Here is a 10,532-nt window from a genome sequence, read left to right on the forward strand (position 1 = left end):
ACCATACGGGCAAAGCCGGCCCAACTTTTTTGGAGGTCTAAAACGACCTTCAAAATTGAGGCCCTTTTAGGATCACGTAACCCTAGCAAATAAGTGGGTGGGGTCAGACCGGTCAAGACGACCCATTGAAACCACAATTAATTAGAAAAACGGAATCAACTCCAAGACAATGAGAACAAATTAATGTCAAAACTTTTATGGGTCGATCCATGATAGCCAAATGCTGTCTATTATCCAAAAACCTTATAATTTAATCATGTCTAGTTAAATTTCTTGAAGATTTTAAAGTCTGCCAAATACCAACATAAGGTGGAATTTATAGCCAAGACATTAGATTGCAAACTTCAATTAAATATAAAACAGTTTTAGACGTGTAAAGACTTGATTTTAAATACTGAAATGAGTGGAAGGCTGATGATTCCCTATTTCATTTATCCCTTCCCTTGCCATCGTTCTCTGTACAAAATATTGAGCATTCAAACCCTTGCCACGAAAACTTGGGGCCCCTTGAAATTTGGTGGCCCTAAGCTAGGGCTTTACTTGATTACAAAGAAGGGCCGGCACTGCATACTTGTAGTTTTTAAAAATACATTATTTAATAAATAATCAATATACTAAACCTATTAAACACTATTAATACATTGTCGTTGTACAATAGGTTTTAAAACATTTTTAAAGTAAAAGATTATTATAAATATCAAATATTTGAAAAAAAAGTAGGAAGTAAATATTAAATTAACAAATTTTGAAGCATAAATTTTAAGAATGGTAAATATATTTTAATATTATAAATTTCTTAAAAATGATGAAATTTAACGTAGGAGTGACAAGTAGCAATACTTGTAACTTTTGATTAGAGAGTATAGATGTAGATATAGATATAGATATACATATAGATTACAAAGTGATGGGGTTTCTTTGGATAAAAAATAGAGGCCGGAATGGAGGCTTTTCTTAGGAGGATTGGTGTGCGTTTCGAGTGTAATGGAGTCTTGGGGGTAGTGTTAGCTAGCTTGTCAATTTGGTTTTGGTGTTGTTTTGTTTTTCTTTTGACGGATGTTCTTTGTTTGCTTCTAACGTCTTGCTTGAAGTGTTAATAAAGTTTCTTTGTTGATCGTTCAAAAAACAAAAAAAACAATAAATATCACTATTCTTTCAACCATTGATTAATTAATATGAAGATTTATTTTCACACTTCTTGCAAAATACTTCTGAAATGAATCTTATTATATATATATATATATATAACGCATGTATTTTTTATGTATGTGTATATATTCAAATACAAAGACTTGATTTTAGAGAGCATAGAAAAAAAAAGTAAATTGTTGGTTAAAGTAAATTATGTTCCTAATTAAATAGATTCTTGCATTTAGTATTCTGATTTTATAATTATATCTAATATACTAACGAATTATAAATTTGAAAATAAAGTCGAATAAAAATATCAAGTTTCAACCACCAAGCAAATGAAGCACACACCTTGTATATGAAGTATTTAAAAATTATAGTTTACTGAGTCAAAAAATAGATGAAGTATTTAAGAATCATATATGAGTCAAAAAAATTGATGGAGTTATGACATAGTTAAAGGGCAAAGGCAGCTTGTTATTAAATATTAGGAGTTCACATAAAGATCAATGGCAATGCATGGTTCAAATTAATTTTCTTAAAATAAACAATTATTGATGGTATGATGCCATGCTTTAATTAAATTACATACATTATAGAAGTACCTAAAATCAAGATCATGACTCTTGAGGTCATGTATGATGTATGTATTCAAAGTAATATATTGAGGCGCAAGCTATCCACAATATATTAAAGCAATAGTGGGATCAATTCATATAAATTTATACCTACAAAGGCAGTAACTCTTAATACTTTCGGCCGGTATAATCATATAATTATTATAAGTCAATGAAATTTGATTTATTTTGCATGGTTGTGATATGATGAGATAAAGTTTGAAACTAAACGAAACTAAACAATTAAAAAGAGTCAACAAAATTTTCTTATGTGGTAATTCATACTTGGATTGAAGCTTTCATGTGCTCTAATAGGGGTTTCATGTACTAATTTGGCAATAGGTGGCTATCGAACCAACTATTTGTGATCATAAATTCTTTACAAGGGAACTAAAATCTTATTTTTGATCATATATTCTTTACAAGTTAACTATAGGTGGCTATCGAACCAACTATTATATGGTTTACTGGTTTGACCGTTCAGGGGTTATACTTAATAACCAGAGGCGAATCTATGCCTTGGTTACAGGGGTCGGCCGACCCCTGTGAATTTCTTCTTTTCAGTGTTATATATACGATAAAATTTCGTCCGACCCCTATGAAATTTGAACATCGACCCCCATAAAAAAAGCAAAAAAGAAAGAAAGGAAGGAAAAAGGATTACCAGAAAATAATTCCTGTAGAGCACAATGTGGTTCTTATCAGTGGCGGATCTTGAACGTGTAGTATGGATGGGCCGAAATTCACGAGAGCCAAAAAAATTGTTTTCACCTACTCCTATGTTTCAAGTCGGCAATCCGGTTCGGGTCGGGCCAAACAATAAAAACTTACTATATTCAATCAAATAACTCAAATACCAATTCAATAATTTAAATTTAAATTCAATCATTCAATTTCTTACGCAAATAATATGGATGGGCCGGACTCAAATTTCAAGGACGAATTGATATATCTCACCAAAACGTAAACACACAATAACTAATATTGGATAACTCTTAATATTATATAGAGGAAATAAAACTCAAAAACCCTTATTACACATAACTCGTGTTTCTCTAGATGAACCCTAACTCGGTTGTATCTCATGTGTGTTTCTAATGTCTAACAATAACTCGGTTTATATATACTAACCTAACTTGCTTGCAAAGACATTACCAAATATAATAAAACCCTAATTGCAACCTCAAATAACCCATTACATATTAATGAATCTCACGGGCTCAATAGGTACGATCCGGTGATCTACACGTGGCAGGCCTATTAAGATGGAAATTACATCCAACAAAATCTGGGCTTATTTTTTGTATTGACCTTTATTTTTTAACCTTTCGTGGCTGGCCCGAACTCAAATAATATGGATGGGCCAGACTCAAATAACATGGATGGGCCGGACTCAAATAACATGGTTTGGCCGGACTTAATAAATATAATTTTTTTAGAATTTTTCGGTAAAAATACACTAATAAACGAAAAAGATGATGGGGTCGTGGCCCGGTTTGGCCCAATAAAAGAACCGCCCCTGGTTCTTATGACTGGTATTAAACAAATTAGAAAGAAGAAGATGAAGTGCGGAGTTTTTCTTCATTGTTTATTTTTTAATTATATTGGAAAATGAGCCTAATGGACAAGATAGGCAATTTATTGCATTACATTTGTATTTGTTACACACTTACACGTTATAAAAGACCAAAACGAAAATAAAATGCTTTTATCAAATGAGTTAGCATTATACTTGTTTTGTTTTATCTTTATGCTTATTTTATTTAGTGGATATATTGAATTTTATTTTAGTTTTTTATTTAACGTGACTTTACTTATTGACTATATTAAAACATATCTTTTTTGTCACATTTTAAATATTTTTATAGATACAACCCAATTCATAAATATATAAAAGGTGTGCTTTATGTATGCAAAACACTTTGTCATGTGCATAGTATAATTTAATTTAGCTGCTTCTATGACCTGATTTGACTTGACCTGATCTGGCCCAAACGGTCAGAAAACCGAATCCCAAAACCTTCGACCCTTGTGAAAAATATTTCTGGATTCGTAGCTATAAATAACCCTATAATGTCATAATTAAATTTAGTAAATATTTAAACAAATGCTAAATTTCAAATAGAAAATGCAAATTAGAAAATAATAATCAAAATTCATATGTATTCCTTATGTCTCTTGTTAAATTTTTTAAAAACGTTACAGCTACACTTAAATTCAAGTTGAGTTAGTTTATAAAACAAAAATAATTACACATGCAATATCAGAGGTTTGGTTTCCACGAGTTTCGCCACAATAGTTTGGAACATATAAATATTTGGCCCTCTACTTTTAAGCTTTGCATGTATGCTCTTTTTTTTTTTTTGCCCTTCAACTTGAAGTTTTGCATGTGTATGTTTTGTGCGAGTAAAGTGCCAAAATCGTCATTTTGGTTTGGTCAGCTTTGCGATTTTGTTCAAAAAGTTTAATTTTTGCGACGGAACCATTGAGGTTTCCCAATTGTTGTCAAAATCGTCCAAATCACTAACTCCGTTTAATTTAATCGTTAAGTTAATGGCAAAATTGTCCTTTTATATAGTTTATTGCTTTAAACAAATATTAAAAAGAAGAGTAAAGTGTCAAAATCATCAATGTGGTTTGTTTATTTTTACGATTTTAGTCCAAAAAGTTTATATTTTGCAATTGGGCCATTGAGGTTTATCAATTGTTGCCAATATCGTCCAAATCGTTGACTCGGTTACCTTTTAACGTTAGATGAGGGGAATGTTTGTCTTTTTATATAGTTATTTAAAAAATATAAAAATCAATAAAATACAGTAACAGTGAGTCAATTAGCCGGTACTGGTAGACGAGATCAAGTATCATGACAACCATTTTGAAACCTCCATTTTCAAAATCCATTCTCTTCCATCTCTACTCAACTATTTGAACCTAGGTCTGATTACCATCGATTTCGATTGGCGGTTGCGTAACAGGTCACCGGAATGGAGCTTACCAGCCCTCCTTCCGACGACATATCCAACCTACGGCGGCGGAGATAAAACACCTATTCATTGTCATCATCTATGTCTTCCTGCTCAGATCCGCCACTCTTTGCTCAGATCTACTTTATCTCCGATTTTCTAGAGTTAACAAAGGTGGCGGTGGTGGCCCGCGATGGTTGTTGTGGCTGGCAGATGAAGATGGTGGCCGGAAATGGTTGCGTGGCTGGAAATGATTGCAGCTGATAGGGAGATGGTGACCGAAATGATCGCCGGGAAAAACCTTATCTCTGGTGGTGGCAACTGTATTAGTGTGTATCGGTGTGGGTGCGGAGTATATTAGGGTTTAGTAGTTGAAGAAGATGAAGTTGGATGGTTGGTTGGTCCTACTAATATTAAATATTCAAACATCTTGCTCAAATTCTTGATTTCGGAAGCAGCCGTGATATGCTAAAAGTAGTTATATAAAATCTCGCTAATCTAGATACTAAGTAATAAATTCTAAACACTTAAACTTAACTAAACTATTAACCGGCAAGTGAACCGGTCGACTCTAGTACAGCTAAGTTAGTCCGGATATCGAACCCACAAGACTCTTCAAATTACGTTAACTAGCTAAATTTAGACTTAACTACAGACATGACTATTTATTTATTATTATTGGGGGGTTTTTTTTAACTAAAAACTAATATTAAATTAATCACTAAGACTTAAAGACGACTTAAACCTAGATTTAATTCAAATGATGACAGGCTACCTAGGCTAGAATCCCTCATGTATCAATTATCAAATAGTTGGAAAATGCTACGTTATGGAACTGGGATCTTAAATTATTCACTTAAAGAAAACCCGAACAGGACCCCTGACCCTTATCAAGAAGATACCTATGGATTTCTATTAAGTTCTTAAAAACACCAGTTTAATTAGGCTCGCTTATGGTCGCTAATTTATTTTATGACAAGTACCTCTATAAGAAATCCTACCTTACAGCGCGGAAATCAAAGGTAGTTTAAAATATTCACTCGACTAGATAAACAAGGCTGAAAAATCAAACCTAGATGGACTCCTTACGAATAACTAAATCTAGCAATCTTAAACAACCAAGACTTATCATATAATTTATCACCTTACAGCTATTTAGATTAGCAGCACACTTAGGTCCATGGCCGACCGGGGCATAGGGCAAAGCGGACGACCGGCCGGTGCACTTAATTTTCAGGGACACAAAATTAATTGAAACGTATAAGGTTTAAAAATCATTATTGCGATTTTATAAAAATTCCGACTGGTTCGGGATCGAAACGCACATTGTTATACCACGTAATGAACGATGATTAATGTTTCTCCGTTATAGTCTAAATGCTTTACGAGATTTAACAGATTTATAACGTACGTTTTAAGGCGTTTTTATGGTCGCCGGATTCCGGCTGTTGCCGGAAAAGCGAGGTCGGGGATGACGGGGTGGGTTTAGGCTGGGTAAAAAAACAAATATTATATATTATTTTAAATATTTTACACTTAAGACCCTTGTAAAATCAAGTTGTTTTAAGAAAGAAAATTAAAGTAAAATTACAATCTGCGGTGGCGCTCATATATTGTACCGGGGTGTTCGACTGTGCGCATGCATGATGGCGCACTGTTGCTTATGGGCGCGGAATGGACGTCACTAGTGGTGTTGGAAAGCCAGAGCGCTTATATGGTCCGCAATGACGCGCGGTGTTGATTCACGCCAGGGCTCATGGATGGCCGCGCAGTGCAGGTCCGCGGCGGCGCACATGTATGGCGCCTTGATGGCGGAGACAGCCCCGACGGAGCTGAATAGAAGAAGGAGGCGGAGTCTATCTGGCCAGCACTGTTCTGATGAGATTTGTACAAGACATCCCTGGATGACAAGACAATTGAAGCTGGCCAGCACCATCCTTTTTTTTTTGTAAGGTAGCAGATCTAAAAGCTCATTTTTTGCATTACGAACTCGTATATGAAGATTTCTGCGCCGGATCTTGGCTGTATTGCCGGAAAAAATGCAAATCTTGCACCGTGAGAATTTTTGGCCACCGAAATAAAGTAGATCTGGTCGTCACGGTCAGATCTAATTAAAACCGTCACAGATCCGGAGCATTATTGTCCGAATCTGGTAGCTTTTTCTGAAAAATTATCAGATCTGAAAAGGTTTTCAGATTTATTTCACCATCTCGTTCTTCCAAAAAGCAGATCTAGAAGTCAAAAAAGGAGAGTCGAAGATGCGGCTCGTTTTCGATGTGGTCCCACGGATAGATCTGAGAACCGAGACGAAAATCAAGTCGTGGTTCGTTGCCGGTCCCACGGATGGCGCCAATGAAGAAGCACGAAACGTACCAAGCATAGTTCGGATCGTCTTCTACGGGATGATGTAACCAAATCTCGCTCTCCTCCGCTCAGATCTGCAATGGCTTTTGGGGGTGTGGAGGTGACTGCTAAGAAATCTCGAGGATCTCTTGTTTACAGACACAAAAATGGTTATGGTGGTGGCTCTTATTGAGAACAACAACCCTTAATAAGGAGGTGGAGACCTCCTTATATAGGGAGCCTCATGGCCACCATCATGGTATCCTAATGGGCCTAGCCCAGTTAGGGTTACCTCCACAAAACCCCCTCAGCCCAATAATATTGTATTAGTCCATATAATAAAATAAGCCAGACATAATAAATTAAGGTCGTAAGCCGGGTTTAGTACCATACCCCTACAATATATAAATTTAATATTGACGAAAAATAGGAGTATAAAGAGTTTGTTTACAATACTACTTGTCGATCTCAAAATTTGTTTAATACATCGTTTTAGCTCGTTGTCTCAAGTTTAGTAAAAATACTCCATATTAGCCCGTTGTCTCATAAAACCTTTAAAATAAACATATGAGCCACTTAAGAGTAATGTTCAATAAAAACTTAGTTCAAAGCACTTAAAAGCATAGAAAATATTTATATTATAGTATGTATATTTTAGGCCATATCAAGCCGCACATCATTCAGTGGCCCGTATTTTCCTTGTGAAAAACCCTTGGTGACGACAAACAAAAAAACTGGTACCGTTTCCTGCTTAGATTTGCAGAGAAGTAAAGATCATAGAAAAATATCTTAAATCCAAATAAATGGCAAAAAAAAAATAAAGAAATTCAGTCATAATTTTATCTGAACTCAAAGTGGAACGCTTGTTTAAATTTGGGTGTTCTTCGGTTCATGTGCTCCTTCGCCACTAGTGTCTTTCCTGATCTTCTTTTTATCTAATCATCAGTTAATACAGAGGGCATCAATTTCGTTTGGTGTTGGACCAATGTACTCAGATTGCTCAAGAAATTTAACAAGTCAACCCAAACATCTCCCAGTATTTTTCTTAGAAACTTCTTTCCCATTAAAACTGGTAGTTAAGACCAACATGCATTTCTTATTGAGTTATGAAGGTGTTCCAAATAACCATCAAACCTAAATTATAATTGGATCAATACGTCCCATTGAATTACGGATGAAGATGTACAAGTAGATTTCTACTTTCAAATATTATGAAGGATAGATATTAACTAGCATCTAACTTCATCTTCTTCAACTACTAAACCCTAATATACTCCGCACCCACACCGATACACACTAATACAGTTGCCAATCGAAATCGATGGTAATCAGACCTAGGTTCAAATAGTTGAGTAGAGATGGAAGAGAATGGATTTTGAAAATGGAGGTTTCAAAATGGTTGTCATGATACTTGATCTCGTCTACCAGTACCGGATTTTGAGGATGCTAATTGACTCACTGTTACTGTATTTTATTGATTTTTATATTTTTTAAATAACTACATAAAAATACAAACATTCCCCTCATCTAACGTTAAAAGGTAACGGAGTCAACGATTTGGACGATATTGGCAACAATTGAGAAACCTCAATGGCCCAATTGCAAAATATAAACTTTTTGGACTAAAATCGCAAAAATAAACAAACCACATTGATGATTTTGGCACTTTATCCTTTTGTGCCCCTTAAGTTTTGTTTCCTAAGTTTTGCATATATACATCTTTGGTCTCTAAACTTTTGTTTCACATTTATTTTTTGGCCTCAACTTTGGTAATAAACTTTGACATCACTACTTACATAGTTACATCTTTACTTTTTAGCTCCTTAGACTTTGGTACCAAACTTTTTCTACAAAAATTTTACCGTAACGTATCTAACCGAACCGGTAGCTTGCCGTCGTGTACTTGCCGCAATGCATGGTAGCTTTTTGTACACGTAATGGATTTAGCCCGTATCGCATAATGCTTTAATACAATTACTTGTCATTACTAGTTGTGAGCCTTTTTTCTTCCAAAAAAAATATTTTATTTTCTTAAAAAAAACAAAAATAAGAAACTTTATAGAAATAAAATGTATTTAAACCTTTATCTATTTGGTCATGCATTCAAATTGCACACTTCTCATAAAAATATTAAAAATTAGCTATTCGTTTTGTCCAACACTGAATCCAAAAAACCAAGAAAATAAAGAAAAAACAAAATATTTGGACAGACACATTAAAACAGGTTACGAGTTCAACTGCAGGCAGTCCAAAGTCCAAACTGGTTGTCGACCCATACATAGACGACTCACAAGTGTTGATCCGGACCTCGGTTCACCAGTCGTTCTTGTAAACTTAAACAGAAAACGTAATTTATATGAGCAAACGTAAACTTTATGAAAAATTTACCATTATATTATGCTCCCAATGTCCCAATGTTCATTGCATATTTTCTTGTAGTGTTATATATTTTATCATTTACTAATAAATAAATTAACACAGTGTGTTTCGTACTCTAGTGTCAGGATAATACTAACTTATTTTTTAAGCTTACAAAAGTTACACGCTAAAAGGAAAACTATTATTTCTTAATGACAGAATTACAAATTTTGTCCTTTAAAATAAGACGAATTACGGTTCGTGTCCTTTTCTAAGTTTCCTTGCAGGCGATGTACTTTAAACTTTTTTTTCCTACAAGTTTTGTCCTTTACGCTAACTGGGTTAGAAAAAGTCAGTTAAATACCCTCACGTGAGACGCATGTGAGGGCATTTTTGTCATTTCGTATGTACCTGCAACTAAGCCCTCTGTATCACTCTTCCCCCTCTTTTTAACCCAACCCCACCTTCAATCGATTCAATTCCCCGGCGACGCGACTCAATTAGGGCTTCAATTAGGGCTCGTGTCCGACGCGACTCAATTAGGGCTTCAATCAATTAGGGCTCGATGCGAAATTCAAATACCAGGGCTCAATTGATGATGGCTTACTGTGTTTGTGGCAAGGTAGCAGTTGTTCGAACTTCATGGACTGATAGAAATCCAGGTCGTCGGTTTTTCTCTTGTCCGGACATGGTAAGTGTGTAATTCGATTTAAGTTCCAGTCAATTGTTTATACTTCATGTTTCTCCTCTTTTCCAGACATCGGATTGCCCCTTTCTTGGATGGCGTGACCCACCAATGTGTGAACGGGCATTGGAGATTATCCCGGGCTTATTGAAATCGAAAAACATGGTTGAACAAAGTTTAGAGAGTTATAAAGAACAAGCAAGGAAGATGAAGAACAGATTGGTCATTAGTTGGATCATTTTCATTGCAATTGTAATTGCAATGAAAATGTAACTAGTTGACTGAATTTGAAGTTGTTGACTATTTGTATTTTGACTTTATTAGTTAATTTAGGACTTTATGCAGTTTAAGTATTATGTATTTTGACTTTATTTTGGATGTAATTTTAGATCCCTTTTAAGCAATGTATCATCAGTTTATTTTGGATTTAATTTG

Source organism: Bidens hawaiensis, unplaced genomic scaffold, assembly GCF_021521415.1.
Source record: "Bidens hawaiensis isolate Kalapana, Puna unplaced genomic scaffold, B.hawaiensis_p1.1 tig00006990_1, whole genome shotgun sequence".
Lineage (NCBI taxonomy): Eukaryota > Viridiplantae > Streptophyta > Magnoliopsida > Asterales > Asteraceae > Bidens > Bidens hawaiensis.